We start from the raw sequence: 21,141 nt of genomic DNA on the forward strand, positions 1-21,141 counted from the left end.
ATTTCTCTTGCCTATTTCTGCACCTCTTCAGCTTTCTGCACGTCCCTTCTTTCTGTACCTCTCTTGCTTCTTTCTGCACCTTTCTTGCTTCATTCTGCACTTCTCTTGCCTCTATCTGCACTTCTCTTGCCTCTTTCTGTACCTCACTTGCTTCTTTCTGCACTCCCCTTGCTTCTTTCTGCACCTCTATTGATTCTTTCTGCACCCCTTTTGGCTCTTTCTGCATCTCTGTTGCTTCTCTCAGCACTCCTCTTCCCTCTTTCTGCACCCTTCTTCCCTCTTTGTGCACCTCTCCTGCCTCTTTCTATACCTCTCTTTCCTCTTTCTCCAGTTCTCTTGCCTCTTTCTGCACCTTTCTTTCACATTTCTGCATCCCTCTTCCCTCTTTCTAAACCCTTCTTTGCTCTTTCTGCACCTCTCTTGCCTCTGTCTGCACCCCTGTTCTCTCTTTCTGCACCTGTTTCTGCAACTATGTTGCCTCTTTTTGTATCTCTGTTGCTTCTTTCTGTACTTTACTAGGCTCTGTCAGCACCCCTCTTGCCTCTTTCTGCACTTCTGTTGCTTTTTTCCGCATCTCTCTTGCTTCTTTCTGCACCCCTCTTGCCTCTTTCTATACCCCTCTTGCTTCTTTCTACACCTCTCTTGCCTCTTTCTACAACGCTTGCCTCTTTTTGCAGTTCTTTTGCCTCCTTCTGCACTTCTGTTGCTTCTTTCTGTACTTCTCTGGCCTCTTTCTGCACCCCTCTTGTCTGTTTCTGCACCTCACTTGCCTCTTTCTCCACTTTTCTTGCCTCTTTCTGCACCTCTGTTGCTTCTTTATGTACTTCTCTTGCCTCTTTCTGCACCCCTCTTCCCTCTTTAAGTACCTATGTTGCTTCTTTTTGCACTTCTTCTGCTTCTTTCTGTGCCTCTTTTGCTTCTTTCTGCACCGCTATTGCCCCTTTCTGCACCCTTCTTTCCTCTTTGTGCACCTCTCTTGCCTCTTTGTGCACCTCTCTTTCCTCTTTCTGCAGTTCTCTTGCTTCTTTCTGCACCTCTTTTGCTTCTGTCTGCACTTCGGCTGCCTCTTTCTGTAGCCCTCTTGCCTCTTTCTGCACCTCTGCTGGTTCTTTTTGCACTGCTCTTGCTTCTTTCTCTTGCACATTTCTGTACCCCTCTTGCTTATTTCTACACCCTTCTTTCTTGGCTTTGAACCTCTCTTGCCTCTTTCTGCAACTCTTGCCTCTTTCTGCAGTTCTCTTGTCTCCTTCTGCACTTCTGTTGCTTCTTTCTGCACTTCTCTTGCCACTTTCTGCACCACTCTTGCCTGTTTCTGTACCTCACCTGCCTCTTTCTATACCTCTCTTGCCTCTTTCTGCACTTCCCTTGCCTCTTTCTGCACCTCACTTGTCTCATTCTGTACTTCCCTTGCTTTTTTCAGCACCTGCCTTGTTTCTTTCTGCATCTCTCTTGTCTCTTTCATCACTTCACTTGCTTCTTTCTACCCTTCTGTTGATTCTTTCAGCACTTCCCTTGCCTCTTTCTGTACTTCTCTTGCCTGTTTTTGCACCTGCCTTGCCTCTTTCTGCACCACTGTTGCCTTTTTCTGCACCTCACTTGCTTCTTTCTGACCCCCTCTTGCCTCATTCTGCACCCCTCTTCCTGTACCTCTCTTGCATCATTCTGCACCCCTGTTCCCTCTTTCTGCACCTCTCCTGCCTGTTTCTGCACCTCTGTTCCCTCTTTCTGCACCTCTCCTGCCTGTTTCTGCACCTCTGTTGCCTCTGTCTGCACTTCTTTTGCCTCTTTCTGAACCTCTGTTGCTTCTTTCTGCACTCCTCTTGCCTCTTTCTGCAACGCTTGCCTCTTTTTGCAGTTCTTTTTCCTCCTTCGGCACTTCTGTTGCTTCTTTCTGTACTTCTCTAGCCTCTTTCTGCACCCCTCGTGTCTGTTTCTGCACCTCACTTGCCTCTTTCTCCACTTTTCTTGCCTCTTTCTGCACCTCTGTTGCTTCTTTATGTACTTCTCTTGCCTCTTTCTGCACCCCTGTTCCCTCTTTAAGTACCTATGTTGCTTCTTTTTGCACTTCTCCTGCTTCTTTCTGTGCCTCTTTTGCTTCTTACTGCACCCCTATTGCCCCTTTCTGCACCCTTCTTTCCTCTTTGTGCACCTCTCTTGCCTCTTTGTGCACCTCTCTTTCCTCTTTCTGCAGTTCTCTTGCTTCTTTCTGCACCTCTTTTGCTTCTGTCTGCACTTCTGCTGCCTCTTTCTGTACCCCTCTTGCCTCTTTCTGCACCTCTGCTGGTTCTTTTTGCACTGCTCTTGCTTCTTTCTCTTGTACATTTCTGTACCCCTCTTGCTTCTTTCTACACCCTTCTTTCTTGGCTTTGCACCTCTCTTGCCTCTTTCTGCAACTGTTGCCTCTTTCTGCAGTTCTCTTGTCTCCTTCTGCACTTCTGTTGCTTCTTTCTGCACTTCGCTTGCCACTTTCTGCCCCACTCCTGCCTGTTTCTGTACCTCACCTGCCTCTTTCTATACCTCTCTTGCCTCTTTCTGCACTCCCCTTGCCTCTTTCTGCACCTGCCTTGTTTATTTCTGCATCTCTCTTGTCTCTTTCATCACTTCACTTGCTTATTTCTACCCTTCTGTTGATTCTTTCAGCACTTCCCTTGCCTCTTTCTGTACTTCTCTTGCCTGTTTTTGCACCTGTCTTGCCTCTTTCTGCACCACTGTTGCCTTTTTCTGCACCTCACTTGCTTCTTTTTGACCCCCTCTTGCCTCTTTCTGCACCTCTGCTGGTTCTTTTTCCACTGCTCTTGCTTCTTTCTCTTGCACATTTCTGTACCCCTCTTGCTTCTTTCTACACCCTTCTTTCTTGGCTTTGCACCTCTCTTGCCTCTTTCTGCAACTCTTGCCTCTTTCTGCAGTTCTCTTGTCTCCTTCTGCACTTCTGTTGCTTCTTTATGCACTTCTCTTACCACTTTCTGCACCACTCTTGCCTGTTTCTGTACCTCACCTGCCTCTTTCTATACCTCTCTTGCCTCTTCCTGCACTTCCCTTGCCTCTTTCTGCACCTCACTTGTCTCATTCTGTACTTACCTTGCTTTTTTCAGCACCTGCCTTGTTTCTTTCTGCATCTCTCGTGTCTCTTTCATCACTTCACTTGCTTCTTTCTACCCTTCTGTTGATTCTTTCAGCACTTCCCTTGCCTCTTTCTGTACTTCTCTTGCCTGTTTTTGCACCTGTCTTGCCTCTTTCTGCACCACTGTTGCCTTTTTCTGCACCTCACTTGCTTCTTTCTGACCCCCTCTTGCCTCATTCTGCACCCCTCTTCCTGTACCTCTCTTGCCTCATTCTGCACCCCTGTTCCCTCTTTCTGCACCTCTCCTGCCTGTTTCTGCACCTCTGTTCCCTCTTTCTGCACCTCTCCTGCCTGTTTCTGCACCTCTGTTGCCTCTGTCTGCACTTCTTTTGCCTCTTTCTGAACCTCTGTTGCTTCTTTCTGCACTCCTCTTGCCTCTTTTTGCAACGCTTGCCTCTTTTTGCAGTTCTTTTGCCTCCTTCTGCACTTCTGTTGCTTCTTTCTGTACTTCTCTTGCCTCTTTCTGCACCCCTCTTCCCTCTTTAAGTACCTATGTTTCTTCTTTTTGCACTTCTCCTGCTTCTTTCTGTGCCTCTTTTGCTTCTTTCTGCACCCCTATTGCCCCTTTATGCACCCTTCTTTCCTCTTTGTGCACCTCTCTTGCCTCTTTGTGCACCTCTCTTTCCTCTTTCTGCAGTTCTCTTGCTTCTTTCTGCACCTCTTTTGCTTCTGTCTGCACTTCTGCTGCCTCTTTCTGTACCCCTCTTGCCTCTTTCTGCACCTCTGCTGGTTCTTTTTGCACTGCTCTTGCTTCTTTCTCTTGTACATTTCTGTACCCCTCTTGCTTCTTTCTACACCCTTCTTTCTTGGCTTTGCACCTCTCTTGCCTCTTTCTGCAACTGTTGCCTCTTTCTGCAGTTCTCTTGTCTCCTTCTGCACTTCTGTTGCTTCTTTCTGCACTTCGCTTGCCACTTTCTGCCCCACTCCTGCCTGTTTCTGTACCTCACCTGCCTCTTTCTATACCTCTCTTGCCTCTTTCTGCACTCCCCTTGCCTCTTTCTGCACCTGCCTTGTTTATTTCTGCATCTCTCTTGTCTCTTTCATCACTTCACTTGCTTATTTCTACCCTTCTGTTGATTCTTTCAGCACTTCCCTTGCCTCTTTCTGTACTTCTCTTGCCTGTTTTTGCACCTGTCTTGCCTCTTTCTGCACCACTGTTGCCTTTTTCTGCACCTCACTTGCTTCTTTTTGACCCGCTCTTGCCTCTTTCTGCACCTCTGCTGGTTCTTTTTCCACTGCTCTTGCTTCTTTCTCTTGCACATTTCTGTACCCCTCTTGCTTCTTTCTACACCCTTCTTTCTTGGCTTTGCACCTCTCTTGCCTCTTTCTGCAACTCTTGCCTCTTTCTGCAGTTCTCTTGTCTCCTTCTGCACTTCTGTTGCTTCTTTATGCACTTCTCTTACCACTTTCTGCACCACTCTTGCCTGTTTCTGTACCTCACCTGCCTCTTTCTATACCTCTCTTGCCTCTTCCTGCACTTCCCTTGCCTCTTTCTGCACCTCACTTGTCTCATTCTGTACTTACCTTGCTTTTTTCAGCACCTGCCTTGTTTCTTTCTGCATCTCTCGTGTCTCTTTCATCACTTCACTTGCTTCTTTCTACCCTTCTGTTGATTCTTTCAGCACTTCCCTTGCCTCTTTCTGTACTTCTCTTGCCTGTTTTTGCACCTGTCTTGCCTCTTTCTGCACCACTGTTGCCTTTTTCTGCACCTCACTTGCTTCTTTCTGACCCCCTCTTGCCTCATTCTGCACCCCTCTTCCTGTACCTCTCTTGCCTCATTCTGCACCCCTGTTCCCTCTTTCTGCACCTCTCCTGCCTGTTTCTGCACCTCTGTTCCCTCTTTCTGCACCTCTCCTGCCTGTTTCTGCACCTCTGTTGCCTCTGTCTGCACTTCTTTTGCCTCTTTCTGAACCTCTGTTGCTTCTTTCTGCACTCCTCTTGCCTCTTTTTGCAACGCTTGCCTCTTTTTGCAGTTCTTTTGCCTCCTTCTGCACTTCTGTTGCTTCTTTCTGTACTTCTCTTGCCTCTTTCTGCACCCCTCTTCCCTCTTTAAGTACCTATGTTTCTTCTTTTTGCACTTCTCCTGCTTCTTTCTGTGCCTCTTTTGCTTCTTTCTGCACCCCTATTGCCCCTTTCTGCACCCTTCTTTCCTCTTTGTGCACCTCTCTTGCCTCTTTGTGCACCTCTCTTTCCTCTTTCTGCAGTTCTCTTGCTTCTTTCTGCACCTCTTTTACTTCTGTCTGCACTTCTGCTGCCTCTTTCTGTACCCCTCTTGCCTCTTTCTGCACCTCTGCTGGTTCTTTTTGCACTGCTCTTGCTTCTTTCTCTTGTACATTTCTGTACCCCTCTTGCTTCTTTCTACACCCTTCTTTCTTGGCTTTGCACCTCTCTTGCCTCTTTCTGCAACTCTTGCCTCTTTCTGCAGTTCTCTTGTCTCCTTCTGCACTTCTGTTGCTTCTTTCTGCACTTCGCTTGCCACTTTCTGCACCACTCCTGCCTGTTTCTGTACCTCACCTGCCTCTTTCTATACCTCTCTTGCCTCTTTCTGCACTTCCCTTGCCTCTTTCTGCACCTGCCTTGTTTCTTTCTGCATCTCTCTTGTCTCTTTCATCACTTTACTTGCTTCTTTCTACCCTTCTGTTGATTCTTTCAGCACTTCCCTTGCCTCTTTCTGTACTTCTCTTGCCTGTTTTTGCACCTGTCTTGCCTCTTTCTGCACCACTGTTGCCTTTTTCTGCACCTCACTTGCTTCTTTCTGACCCCCTCTTGCCTCATTCTGCACCCCTCTTCCTGTACCTCTCTTGCCTCATTCTGCACCCCTGTTCCCTCTTTTTGCACCTCTCCTGCCTGTTTCTGCACCTCTGTTGCCTCTGTCTGCACTTCTTTTGCCTCTTTCTGAACCTCTGTTGCTTCTTTCTGCACTCCTCTTGCCTCTTTCTGCACCCCTCTTCCATCTTTATGCCCCTTTGTTGCTTCTTTCTGCACTTCTCTTGCTTCTTTATGCACCTCTCTTGCTTCTTTCTGCATCCCTCTTGCCTCTTTCTACACCCTTCTTCCCTATTTGTGCACCTCTCTTCCCTCTTTCTGCACCCTTCTTCCCTCTTTGTGCACCTCTCTTGCCTCTTTCTGCACCTCTTTCCTCTTTCTCCAGTTCTCCTGCCTCCTTCTGTACTTCTCTTACACATTTCTGCATCCCTCTTCCATCTTTCTGCACCCCTGTTCACTCTTTCTGCACCTGTTTCTGCAACTCTGTTGCCTCTTTCTGTACCTCTGTTGCTTCTTTCTGTACTTTTCTTGCCTCTTTTGGCACCCTTCTTGCCTCTTTCTGCACCTCCGTTGGTTCTTTCTGCACTTCTCTTGCTTTTTCCTGCATCTCTCTTGCTTTTTTCTGCACCCCCTTGTCTCTTTCTACACTCTTCTTTCTTCTTTCTGCACCTCTCTTGCCTCTTTCTGCAACGCTTGCCTTTTTTTGCAGTTAATTTGCCTCCTTATGCACTTCTAGTACTTCTTTTGGCACTTCTCTTGCCTCTTGGTGGAGCTCACTGGGATCTGCTGAAGGTTTCATGAGGTGGGGTCTGACCTCAGTATGTTCCCATGCATCGGTAAAGGTGGCTGTGGTTATGAAGGCGTTGACGATGGTGGTTAGCTGGTGGCTGATCTCATGTCTTCCGAGGTTGAAGACTTGGGGGGGGGGGGCTGGGTTGGTAGGTGCTTCTGATCTGATGAAGTTCATAAGAGTGGTTGTGTTTGGTGTGCTGAGTTGTTCCCATGTGGTGAGCGGGTGGTCGTAGTGGTGATTGATGGGTTGCTGAAGAGGTGGAGGGTTGGGGACCAAAGTTTCTACAGATGGAAGTGGTTGGCGAGGGCGTCACAGAGTTCTTGTGACGAGGGGATTGAGTTTTCTGTGGCTGACAGGCAGATGAACTCTCTGACGATGGTGAAGAGTTTGTATTTGTATTTGTTGAGCTCAACAGTCATCCCGAGGGATATCAGGGCACTGGAAAGCTATATCCTGGTATGAAAGTTATTGACAACCCAGTTAACTAAGAGTAGGGGAGTAAGGGAAAAGCTGCAAGTGTTGTCGATTACTAGGGAACAATGTTGTTTTTATCTTCTTTCTGAATGCCATATAATCGTCACTGAGGCGAAGGTCTAATGGGAGTTCATTCCAGTGAACGGTCTCCAGATTAGAGAAGGAGCGGCATCCTACTTTGGTTTCCTTGATACATTTGGTTTTGGCCAGAGCATGACTGCAAGACCTCAGTTGTCATGTGGGAGTGTAAGATTCAATTTTGTCTTGCAAAATTTGAGGGCCAAGCTTGTGTAGTGGTCTATGTGCATAGCACATGAGTTCGAACTTGCCTCTTTGGCGCACAGGCAGCCAATGGAGTTCCTTCAGACATATTTATGCTGAGTTATACTTGCTTTTATTGCAAACAAGCTTGGCAGCTGTGTTCTGAATCACCTGCAGTCAGGAGAAGAAGTAGTCTGGTGTGCCCATATAGAGCGCATTTCCATAATTCAGCTTACTGGAGACTAGAGCCTGAGTGATGGTCTTTCTACAATCCAAGGGAATCCATGAAAAAAGTCTTCTTAACAGCTTTAGCGTGGCAAAGCTTTTCCCGCACAACGCTCGAAATTGGTCCTGCATGGTCAGTCCATTGTCAATAAGGATGCCCAGGTTTTTTGCGACCCGTTTTGGTTCCCGGGACAGTTCCTTGATTTGATTAGCGCTGTTCTTGATTCGGTGGGTGAGGGCCTACTTTTTTGTATTTTGCAGCTGGTGGTGGTAGTCGTTGATGGCTGATTTGTAGGTGGCTCGGATGATGTGGTTCCTGTTGGTGCGCCATTATCTTTCCAGTTGCTTGCACCTGTGCTTCGACATGTTGAGTTCCAGGGTGAACAAGATGGATTGTATGGTGGGTCTGTGTGTTTTGGATTGTTTGGTATATGCGGCTTGGTTGGCTGCACCGGTGATCCAAATGTTGAAGTTTTCTACTGTAGTAAGGAATCCCTTAATACGTACTTACATTGTTAAGTTAGCATAACCACGTTAGATGTTAGAAAGCCACCTTGCTGCTTTTGCGCACGACACTGCATCTACATGTTATTGTTTAAACAAACTGCTGGCTCGCGCTTTGCATCACACGAGAGCAATCTGTTGTTACCATCCCGAGCTCTGCGCAGCGACCTTGGTCTGTACATGGTGTAACAAGAACAGTCTGGGTCGTTAGACAATGCATGTTTTCCACGCTAGGTTGATCGACTCACTATTTAGCCATAATATACAGGCAGCTGCGAATACCTGAAAGTTGGTGCTTTTAATATTGCAGACATCATGTTTAATATTCAGACCGAAGACGAGCCTTCCTGCGAGAAGACTTCTGATGCTCCTGTGATGTGATTTCACTAAGCTGATCTTTGAGGTATGGGGTCCCCTATTCAAGCCTAAGAGACCTTTTATTAGCATAATAATAATATTAGCTTCTTAGTAAAGGGAAGGTGGTAGTATCCACTGTCATTTATAACATGATCACTCCCGTTATATTCTATGGTATTGTACCGATGCTGATGGTTTTAATTATAATCATTTGTCTGCTTGTATTAGCCAAAGTACTGCATCTTAGGACACGTGGTCTATAAAATAAACTCTTTTTATTTTTCACCGTGTCTTTGTTCATTCTTGTTGTGGACTGATGTGAGAATAATATACGAACAGGTATTTCCGATTCCCACCATTCCTGAGAGTACACTGAGTCGCTTGTTCTGGGTTGTCTTTTCATTGGGACCGCCGAGCTAAATCTCGGATAACGAATGGGACACTTATGCTAGCCGGATACTGGGTCCTGGGTTCTGAGGTGAGTTTCTGGTACACCACAATTCACTGAGGTCCTGGGGTTCTACGCATAGTTCTGTGTATAAGCAGAATCCCTGCAACATGGCGCACCTAACGTTTGGTCTATGAGTAGAAACGCCTTAGTAGTGCTTATATTAGTCCACAGCACCCTCATTCTTGTTTCCGGATAACAAGTCTGACGGATTTAAACCTACCTATTTCTGTTGATATAGGTTTCTTCAAGCTTGATCATTAAAAAGGTTATTGAACCCTTGTGCTACTGATTACTTCGAGTGTAGCTTGTCCTTATGGCGGTCGATATAGCGGCGCACAGTCGGACACCTCTGAAACGTCATTTGACGCAGTATGGGGTGCCGGACACTGGTATGAACGTAATCTTTGTGGTAGGAGCTGATGCGGCTCATCCTTATGAGTTGTTTTACTCTTGGGTGACGTTTCCGGCGGTGAGTGAGGACGATAACTCTTTTCATACTTACATTGCCACTGCCGTGCCAGCGAACTATACACCGTATAGGACACAAGAAATACCAATATCTGCTTGGCAGCATCTTATTTGGTTTAATGGCGCCCTCCCCCATGCGGTTATACCGCTGAGAATGGGCCCTTTGTCAATTGCAGGGGCCACTTGGCCGGTACTAGCCGGATATACGCCTCATCCCCGTTACCTAACGGTGCCGGTGGCTGATTTGCGTGTACTGCACACTGCCCTTATTACAGTACATAGGGCTTTGGTGCAGTACGTGTCACGCAATGTGCAGGTGGGGGCACCTGCTGTTGCGGGGCAGCCTACTGACCACCACGCAGTGGTCATTAGTCCTGTTATGGTTAATTCTGTTATGGGCAAGCGCCCCCCAAATAGGGATGATTTCCCTTTTTGGCTTGCTGAAAAATTTGACCAAATAGAAGCGGTTTACCCGAATACATCTCCTGTGGAAAAACACAGGATCCTTACCATTAGTTTGCCTAAAGACTTGGTCCCCGACATTGATGATTGTGTAAACTGGGGCAAGGTCTTTGCAGCGATGTACTCGCAGTGCTTTGGCACTCCGTCTATGTCGGTACTGCCCTCCGTTATTAAACGTGTTCAAGATAACCACGGTGCGGAGTCTGCGATAGAATTAGGCATGCGGCTCCTCGGACAGTTTGACCTGGTGGCTACCATGGTAATGTGTAACCTTAAGGGTGATGCTATGCAATTCCAAGTTCGTAATGAACTGAAGAAAGTTGCTGAAGAGGATAAGCCGCTGGTGTTCGCGAAAATAATTTCGACGGCATACAAAGATTTGGGTCGTAGCTCTTTAGGAGTTAGACCAGTTGTAAAAACTCCCAAAATTAAGCAGCAGGGTAAGGCAGACTCCTCTGGTAAGGATGACCGTCCAAACTTTCCGAAACAGAGTTGGCGGTCAAAACAACAGGGGAAGCAGCAGCAGAAACAGGGGTCTCGGCCTGCCTCTCCCGTTCAGTCAGGTAGTGAGCGCACTTATGATCTGCGTGATCGTGCTACTATTAAGTCTCCTGATAGATTTCAGGTTTCTGAACAACGTTCTCCTCGTTCTTCACAGGAAACATCGGCTTCACGGTCCGGTGGCGGAGGCGGTGGCAAAGGTCGGGGTGCTCCACAAACACGTGACCTACCCCGACAGACTGAAGGTAAAGGCAAGCAGGACGAATTCGCAAGACAAAGACCCCCGTTTCAGAAGAAGAAAGTGGCTGCTCTGACGGCAAGGTATGCCTCAGATAGTGCGGACACGGCTTCGGAACCGGACATGGGCGCTGACGCTACTGGACAGCGCAGCGGAAATTACCATAGTCCGTCAAGCTCTGCGTCCATTTCTGGCGGCGACAGCAACTGATACATTGGTTACTGTTGAGACAGCTGACACCAGAGTGGCTCCCTCTGACAGACTTTACGAAATAGTCTTACTAATTGAGGGTGACATACAACGTACAATAAAAGGGATTTTTTGGGATAATCTGACTACCACCTATGATATCCTCCTAGCGGAGGCAGATTGGCCCCCAGCTTTCATTTTAGAAGCTCCTAGAGGGGAGGAGGTAATCCTCCCGTCCTTTGCGCACACGGTGCCTAAGGACCAGGCTGAAGTGTACGCTGAGGAGTGGGCACTGGCGCTAGCGCCGGCATTGTATCGTACTCAGGTGGGATGGGACCGGTTGTCCCCCTGCCATGAGATTCCATTGCGGTCTATGCCCCAGCCACAGCCCCAATATCCTATGCGTTGTGAAGCTAGACCGCACGTCGCTGCAATCCTTGACCAATTGGAATATCAGGGTGTTATTGAAGCTTGTGTGTCCCCGATGAATAACCCTTTATTCACAGTGACGAAGCCTGACGGGTCGTACCGTTTAGTTTTGGATTACCGGCACTTAAATTCGCATTGCCGGACCTGCGCGGTACAAAATACTCACAGCTCGGCTCTTGTCGATAGTCTTGTGCGTAAGAGATTTAAAACGACACTTGACATCTCCAATGGCTTTTTTAGCCATAACCTGTCCACACTGAGTAGCCAGTGGACGGCGTTTACTTCAGGCGGCAAACAAAAACAGTTCACAAGATTAGCCATGGGCTATAAAAACAGCCCTGGCGTCTTTGCCGCTCGCGTGGTCTCTCTCTTAGAAAGAATAGACCCCGACGCATACTCCTATGTTGATGATATCTACCTCACGGATGATGAGCTGATGCCACATCTGTCTCGAGTCGACAATATCGTTACGAGTTTTGCGGAATATGGCTACAAATTAAATTTTGCGAAGTCTCACATCGCGGAATATACAGTGTTGTTTTTGGGCTACGAGCTCAACAATGAAGGTAAGGGATTGGCTCCTCACTTTCTGGAGAAGTGCGCATGCCTGCGTGCTCCTACAACACTGAAAAAATTACAATCTTTGCTGGGCTTTCTGAATTTCGGACGTACGTATATTCCTGATTATGCCCAGCGTATCAAGCCGCTTTACGCCTTGGTACAACCTTCTTTTTCGAAGTCTAGCTGGCAGCTAGAACATTCTGCTATTCTACAGTCTTTACAGGCTGATCTTCTTGCTTCACAATACTTATTGACGCGTGATAACCGCACTAACCTGGTAATAAGAATAGTACCAGGCGCAGTGGGTTTCACGTACTTGACGTTCAATGAGGGCGATACAGTCCCCATTGCGTATAAATCACACTTGTACACCTCTGCTGAGTTGCGTTTTTCCACTGTTGAGAAAGTTCTGACGGCAGTACAGATGGCGATCCTTAAAGAACGCGCACTGTCACAAGGAAAACACATACTGGTTGTAACACCGTATCCTGCCCTAGAGGCAGTGACAAAAGCAAGTGTACCAAATTCTAAAGCTTTGCATCCACTGTGGATACAATGGGCCACGACTCTGACATCACCAGATGTCACTTATATCTTTGACGCCTCTTTACAGACTCAGGAGTACTTACAGTATGAATTCGTTCATCCGGCTCCTCTGTCTTTGCGCCCGCTCGAAGAATACCATTGTGTCATATACACTGACGGCTCGGCGCAGCCGGCGATTGGATCGAAGCATGCCTATTCTGCGGCTTGCGCAATTGTCGTGGGTACATTCGTAAATGGTGAATTCCAATCTGATGCCGTGCATACGCAGTCATTGGGTGATTGTACCGCGCAATTGGCGGAGCTCCGGGCTCTGGTGCTTGCATTGGAGTTTGCTGATCCCCGAGTCACTACTCTTATACTAAGTGACTCCTTTTATTGTGCCCAGTCCTACAATGACAATTTACACTTCTGGTCTCAAAACGAATATCGCGATACCAAAGGTAGCACAATTAAGCATAAATTGCTTTGGGTTCGAGTGGCAGACTTTAAAGAACGTCTCCCTCTCGTGAATGTTATTCACACTCTTGGTCACCAACGACTTGGTGTCCATGCTGTCGGTAACAGCTTGGCTGACGAGGCAGCAAAAACAGCAGTGGCAACATACTTAGTGGCAGCAGTTACAAGATCTAAAAGTAAGATTGATGATGACATCTTGGCAGCTATTGCTGCTACAGAGAAGGGAAGTGATTACCCGAAGGGTTTTCCTTCTCGTTATTTGTATCACTTAAGTCCTGATAACGTCCCGTTAGTGAGGATTAACGACGTTGGTGACAGAATTATTCCCAACGCGGACTGCAGACCATCTCTGATACTAGCAGCGCACGAGGGGTTGGCATCTGCCCACGCCGGCGTGTCCGCTACTGTATCTCTGTTACAACAACGTTACTGGTGGTTCGGTTTATACAAACAAACGCGCGCTTATGTTCTTGATTGTGACATTTGCCAACAGATTAAACATTCCACTGTTGCGCGCCCACCACAAACACAGTTGTACATATCTAATAAACCGTTTGGTTGTGTTTATCTAGATCACTGCGGTCCTTTTTCTTCTGATACTGCGTACAAGTATATCTTGGTTGCAGTGGATTCGTGCACACGTTTTCTTTGGGTATGGCCACAAAGGAGTGCTGATTCATGGACTGTCATCAGGGATTTGCGTGTCTTTGTGGGAACTTTTGTGTGTGGTACCTTCCATTCTGATCAGGGCCCTGCGTTCGCCTGTAAGGCTTACAAGGAGGCTATGAGAAATTTGGGGGTCCAAGTCAAATTTTCGTCCCCCTACCGACCTGAGGGTAATAGTGTGGTGGAGCGAATGAACCGTGACTTAAAGCAATCTTTGACAGCACGAGTTTTAGGCACAGGCCTGAATTGGCTAGCCCCTTTGTATAACGTCCAACGTGCACTTAATAATCTCCCTAGAAGGTCTCTGGGTGGGCGGACCCCATACATGATGCTCTTCGGAATCAGAATGTTTGTCCCAGACCTTGATGGTCTAGACATGGCGGCGTCGGCCGCACCCTTTGATGTAGATGATCACTGTGCTGTTTTGCAGACCCTACAAGAAGCCAGAGACACTCTATCGAAGGAACACTTGCCCTCCACGTCTGATGCTGAGCTTCAGATTCCGGTAGTCGGCTGGCTACCCCGAGTTGGAGACCTGGTCCGTGAGAAGGTGGAGAACAAGAAGGAGTTTGGCCCCTCTTATCGTGCACCGGTTCCAGTGCTTGGAGTGCAGGGTACAAGAACAGTCATTTTACCTCCACTTCCTGGTCGCAAGGATAACAGGTACATCTCTATTGACAATGTCAAACTTCAGCGAGTGGCCGATACTTCTTAGTATGACTCCAGCAGTTTCATGCCAGACGATGCAAAGAAATTCAGTGTTGCTTCCTGCTTCTACCACCTTGTCTGATGTTGCCATCGAGATGCAGTCAGTTACTGATCCCTTGTTAATACCGCCGACTGGTGGTCTGCCCGAAGAGACTGAGTATGCTTATCCTACAAATGGTCAATCGCCTGTTTTACAATCTACGGCGGTTGACCAGTCACGTTTCTCCTTTGACACTAACTCATTGCCTTCCACTTCCCCTTCAAACATTGCTATTTTTGTTAATTGGTTCAAAAGACATTTTTTGATTCCCCCTTGGACATACATTTGGCTGGTGCTTATAAGTATTTTTTTGTTTATGTCCATTGGATTTGTAATAGTATTTTTCCGTCTGGTGAATGGCCACTATCTCAGAGAGAGATCTACAATTAGACTTATCAATGGAACTTTGGCCCCCCACTCCTCGCCCCACATCATGAAAAGGAACCAGACTTTTGTGAATATTACTGCCTGGCCCGTTTTGGATAGAATTGCGTGGGATGCGGTTAAATTCCAAATTCATGGTCCTACTGAGGTCATCAATGTACCTAATGTATTTCGTGTTTCTATGGGTGATGTGGTTAAGCAGAACATTCGTTCTGATTATTGGGATGTTCATGCCATTGAAGCACTGTTTTCTGATTTGAAATATTATGCCGCTTTTGATGCAGAAGATTTATATGAAAATGCGGCTAACTATGCGGAACAGTATTGTTTTCAACATTATGGCAATCACTATCTGCATAAAGCAAATACGTTTCGAAATTTTGTAAATTTTACCCAATGGGAACACTGTCCTACACCTGCTTTAGGCAGTTCACCTACATTGGTTGATAAATATACTTGTTTTACTGATTTCAGTGTTTCCAGCCCAGCATCCTTTTATTTTAAAGTGATGGCTGAGTCTGCCTCGAAGGTTAGACTCACACACACCAAATTACTATATTCTAAGTCCTTCATGGATGAAATGTCAATCAAAGATTATGATCTGTGGAAGGCTACTATTGATCTTAAATCGGTCTGGGTTTTCCAAACCGTGGCAGGTTCAGGGAACTGAAGCTTTACATCGTGCCTGTCTTATACCAAATCATATGTTGTTTTTAAATTCAACCATCTTCCAGACCACCTGTTTCGGATTGGCCACTTCTAAAAAACTAAATTTCCCCTCTGTTCCAGATCTGGGCGCTTACCCAAATTGGGATAACCAAACGGATCTGTCCCTTCAGGCTTTGCAGTCATTTGTCTCTAATACATCTTTCAATATTTCGAAATTTAGTCGAGAAGGATGGTTAATTTGGCAAAGCAGTTCAGATGCCTGTCAACGTCGTTTTCTAGGTCTGAAACCGGGGTATACGCAGCAACGCGCGGACCCTCGGTTTGAGTCCTCTCATACAGTAACTACCTACTCTGTAGGGAAATTATGTCAATCCTGGCTGCGACATTCCACCTTGGCATCTGTCAAAGTTCATTTATCAAAGTTACATGACAAAATAGATTTGAATGATTTTGTTAAAGGTCCTGTGGGTGGCAGATCCAAGAGGTGGGCGTATGCTATTTACAACGAAGTATCGAAATTGTCGCAAATTGAAGCGGCTTCAAGATTGAGGGCTATTGATCAAGCAAATATGGAAAAAGTCTTGGCCGTTATAGATAACAGCATTAACACTCTTTCTTCCAGAATTTATACATTAGACAATATAGTTTCTTCAATTGTTGATATTGTACATGATGATGTGTCTGTATTGTATCATGGTCAAAACCAGTTGTGTTCTGTTATGCAGTTTGCATGGACATTACAAACGTTAAAGGCAGGAAAGGTCCCCTGGGACTATATGAATACGACATCATTATTCCTTCCCTTTAACCTTACTGTGAAGCAGCAGTTCATGTCCATGAAAGATGCTACATATTCATTGTTACACATTGAAAAATTGGAGCCGTTACCTTTCTCTGTGGCGGAATTGAATTCAGCCGTGTGGTTAGTACATGGGTTGATCACGCTCCCTTTCGCGCTTTTTAAGTTTACGTCATGCATGAAACACTATGCTCTGGGTAGATATGAACGGTTGGGAACCGCGTTCCTACATGAGGTTTGGTCACTCCCTTTTACGTATAGATGTACAAGAGACGGTAAAGAGGTTTACCTGAAAGGTGAGGAGTGCACCTCGACACCTGATCATTCTGTAGTATGTAGGCACATTCAGTTACACGGTGCCTGCAATGTACACGCCCCGAATTTGGCCTGCGTCCTCAAAGGAATCCCAGTGTCAGTGATTACACCATCTTTCACGCTGCTTGCAAACGGTAGTTATTTAATTTTGAATAATGAAGCTTGCTGCGGGATGTTAGTGGGAATCCCATATATAGTAACTGTATCGCAGAGAGTAGTCTGTTGCAATAATGTTCTATTTCCACCCCCGCATGGGCGGCTGGATGTTTCCATCTGGCCTTCGATTCCGACCTTGAAAGCAGAGATCAACAAGATGAGCAGAATAAGAGCTCTATTGTCCCAAAAGGAGGTGCCATTGACTTCCTCCCGAGAAACATTTGTCCTTCACGTGGCAAATACGCGCACTGAGGTACAGGCGCTTTTGAATACTGACCTCCCCCTGCATTTTGGAGCTTTGATCCAAACAATCTTCAATGCCTCGTCAACAACTGGCCTGGCTCATTTTTTTAAACTTGTAGGCTCAGGCCTCGTGACCTCCTTCCAAACTATTTTTGGTGTGATTCTGGCATTTTTTCATTCTATTTTTTCGAGCGTCTTTGGCGGTGTCCCGCTGATTCTGGCTCTGGTGGCAGGTGTGCTACTTGTACTTTTCATACTACGAAATGGCTGCACTTTCTGTGCCTCACGACAACCAGTCCCGTCTGCATCTTCTTCGTGACAGGATGCTTGAATATTATGGTACGCTGCCATTGGCGACTTTGAGCCTGGTGTATGGATTATCCTTCCGGTATTCCTATTATACCTGCGTACAACCTGTCTTTCACTGCCTAGATTGTCCCTTTGAATGGCCTCTGGATTTGTGCTTAACCAACACGGTGTCTCCGGTCCCGGATTATGATCGACTGATGAGTCCCTTAGTGTCTCACGAGTTTGCCTGTTCTGGTGTTCGGATTATGGCCTGTGGTGCGGCGCATGGAATCCTGGGTAATTGGGACATCGTAAGGGCTGCCTATGACTTCTTGGATGTGAGTTATCTGGAAGAACACGTCGGTTGCCCTCTGATGGTGCTAGAGGCTCCGCTTATTGAAGAACATGTATGTTCCTTTTCTTTGATTAACTGGATGGCTGAAACTTTTAGTGGCCGTACCAACGATTTTCTGTTGGAAGCTGTTGCTACGTATGCTGAATACAAGTTCATGGATTGAGTGACCTGTCATCCACTATATTTTTTCTACCATGTCTTAAACATTACCTGTGACTTTGGATTGCTAGCTAAAACAGCATTTTTCATTTTTTTTTCCCTTTTTGAGTTTTTTTGCCTTTTTTTTTCTTTCGATCTTTCTCTGCACCGATACTTGGTTTCAATTTGAGTACACCTTGTTCTGCTCTGTCGAATTTGAACTCTGCGTTCTCTCATTTCTTCCCTACTGGGTAGTGCTTCGATAAAGGGGGCATGTAGTAAGGAATCCCTTAATACGTACATACATTGTTAAGTTAGCATAACCACGTTAGATGTTAGAAAGCCATCTTGCTGCTTTTGCGCACGACACTTCATCTACATGTTATTGTTTAAACAAACTGCTGGCTCGCGCTTTGCCTCACACGAGAGTAATCTGTTGTTACCATCCCGAGCTCTGCGCAGCGACCTTGGTCTGTACATGGTGTAACAAGAACAGTCTGGGTTGTTAGACAATGCATGTTTTCCACGCAAGGTTGATCGACTCACTATTTAGCCATAATATACAGGCAGCTGCGAATACCTGAAAGTTGGTGCTTTTAATATTGCAGACATCATGTTTAATATTCAGACCGAAGACGAGCCTTCCTGCGAGAAGACTTCTGATGCTCCTGTGATGTGCTTTCACTAAGCTGATCTTTGAGGTATGGGGTCCCCTATTCAAGCCTAAGAGACCTTTTATTAGCATAATAATAATAATATTAGCTTCTTAGTAAAGGGAAGGTGGTAGTATCCACTGTCATTTATAACATGATCACTCCTGTTATATTCTATGGTATTGTAACGATGCTGATGGTTTTAATTATAATCATTTGTCTGCTTGTATTAGCCAAAGTACTGCATCTTAGGACACGTGGTCTATAAAATAAACTCTTTTTATTTTTCACCGTGTCTTTGTTCATTCTTGTTGTGGACTGATGTGAGAATAATATACGAACAGGTATTTCCGATTCCCACCATTCCTGAGAGTACACTGAGTCGCTTGTTCTGGGTTGTCTTTTCATTGGGACCGCCGAGCTAAATCTCGGATAACGAATGGGACACTTATGCTAGCCGGATACTGGGTTCTGGGTTCTGAGGTGAGTTTCTGGTACACCACAATTCACTGAGGTCCTGGGGTTCTACGCATAGTTCTGTGTATAAGCAGAATCCCTGCAACACTACTATCTGGTCCAGGTTGGGGGGGATGTTGGGCTATGTGGTGCTGAGGTCTTCGTTCCATTGTTGGTGCGTGACCTTTGTTTAGCAATTGTAGGGGGCGCTGTGGCAGTTGGGGTAGGTGCGTAGAGGTTCGGCAAAGGTGAAGTGTACGATGGAGTGGCCCAACCAAGTGAGTTCTGAGGTGTGGCTATTTCCGATTCTGTTGCTAGACGTAACAATGAGTCCAGCGTGTGTCCTGCTTTGTGTGCTGGGTCATTGACCACCTGCTTGAGGCTGATGTTGTCCGATCTTACAATGAGATCAGTAGAGCTGGTGTCAGAGGAGTCGTCCAGGTGGAAGTGGAGTTCTTCCAAGATGTAGTGTTTGGATTTGACGGTGGGCGGGGTGATGAATTCAGCAATGGCGTCACTGAGTACGGTTCATGGTCCTGGCAATCTGTATGTGAGGGTACTTTTGATGGTAGCTTTGTTGTTGGTGCAGAGCTGGAACCTTATGTGTTCACGTGTTAATCCAGTGAGCCTTGGCCTTGCTCAAATAAGAACATTTCAGCACAACTGCAAAACTAGGTCTCTCTGAGTTGGAACCCAAAGAACCTTAGACTGGTTTCAGCCTTGTTGGACCTCATCAGTGGCTTATGGCACAACAAGCATGAAATCCACATCTGGCATACCTTTTGCAGCTAGGGTGTCTCAATGAGAAATTGTTAAAAAAAGAGTTATGGGTCAAATAGATATTAGTCATGTGTAATTGCTCTGGGCTTAATTCCAGTCTGTCATTTTTGCTCACTGTGCTGCTACAAAAGGGAACCAGCCTAATGCAAATCAGTCTAGGTCATGCTCTAATAAGACCAGCCCACCTAAAACTGCTTGGTCAGGTTCCATCTGAACAGGAACACAAACAAACCCAGACTGATTCCATCCATGTTGGGTTCATCAGTAAAATGCAGCTTAAGCTAGCCACTAGTTTGGGACTCGTTTGGTAAGGGGTGCCTTTTGCTCTGTAACATTCAATAATTTATTGTAATTTACCTTCTATGCAAAATCCAGGAACATGTATTTATCAATTAATTCATGTACTAACATACTCTTTTCCTTTACTGTAAACAAGACCTGAATGTGACAGAGTGTTTTTATAAATGTATTGTTGCCATGAATAAAAATGAATATTGAATAATATACATTACTCTTGTTTACAGGACAGGTTACTGAATAGGAATTACAATAAGTTCAAAAAGGCATTTTGTGTTGTGACTCTTCAGGCAATGTGTAAGTACAAAACTAAAAGGGCGGGGTTTTTAGACATAAAGTTTGTCCCTTTGGTCAGCAGCAATTGCCCTTTGCACGGGGCTTCTGCCAGCCTTATCCATACTCCTGTGCTGCCCAAATGTTAAGCTGAGGTATTCCCATCTGCAGTCTAGAAGCTTCATATCCACCAGATCATTAGTTACCGGTTGACTCAACGCTGTTAGCAATTTGTGAATTACATGAAATATCCTTACAAGATGATCAGGAGAAGTCAGTATCATAGATGTCGATGGATGGGTAGCCAATTCTTCTTCCAACATGGCCAAATCCCCAGATGATAGGATTGCATAAAGTGGTCTATTTGCAGGAAATCCACGCTAAAATTATTTCTCTTGCCATTGCGGCTTCACTGTATGTACCCAAAGACGGCCACCCCCTAATTCTCACTAGGGAGTCCATTGTGGGCTGATGTCCTCTCCTCTGGAAATGTCCACCCTTCTGCCACTCTTCACTCCCCTCTAAGATCAAGCATGTTATTATTACTGCAGACTACACTGGGGAGCACTTCTGTCAGCCAGCTGGTGGGAGGTGCAGTGAGCACATTTTCTGTGTCTCTGCCTTCTCCCATGCCTCCATCACAGGGACCACATTCCGGAACTAGGTGACACAGCCTGCAAATATTTTGTGTCAGGCATGGGGAACCTGCCAATGGCTGTGCATCACATTGCGACGCAGCTTCTGCATAACCAAATGAGGATCCGAGGTTCAGCAGGCCACAGCAGGAACTCCACCACAGCAGCAGGAACTCCACCACAGCAGCAAAAGTCTCCAGGAGTTGATAATAGTATAACCATCACGTTTCCACCTGCCAAGCTGAATTCAGCAAGGAGTCAGGGTAGAACCAGGGATCCACTGGGAATCAAGGGCAGGCAGCAAAGATCTTCTGGTTAAATTGGTCTCCAAAGTTCCAAGGTGACGCTCCCAACACCTCATCACCATCTTGAGACCATGTGCATAATGGGTAAACACAGTAGCCCTCAGAGTTCCAAGCAGGCGTTGTATGTGGAAGTAGGGGAGGGAAGTGTTTAAGAAGTTAGAGCCTGCCAATGATCATTA

Source organism: Triturus cristatus, chromosome 6 (genome assembly GCF_964204655.1).
Source record: "Triturus cristatus chromosome 6, aTriCri1.1, whole genome shotgun sequence".
Classification (NCBI taxonomy): Eukaryota; Metazoa; Chordata; class Amphibia; order Caudata; family Salamandridae; genus Triturus; species Triturus cristatus.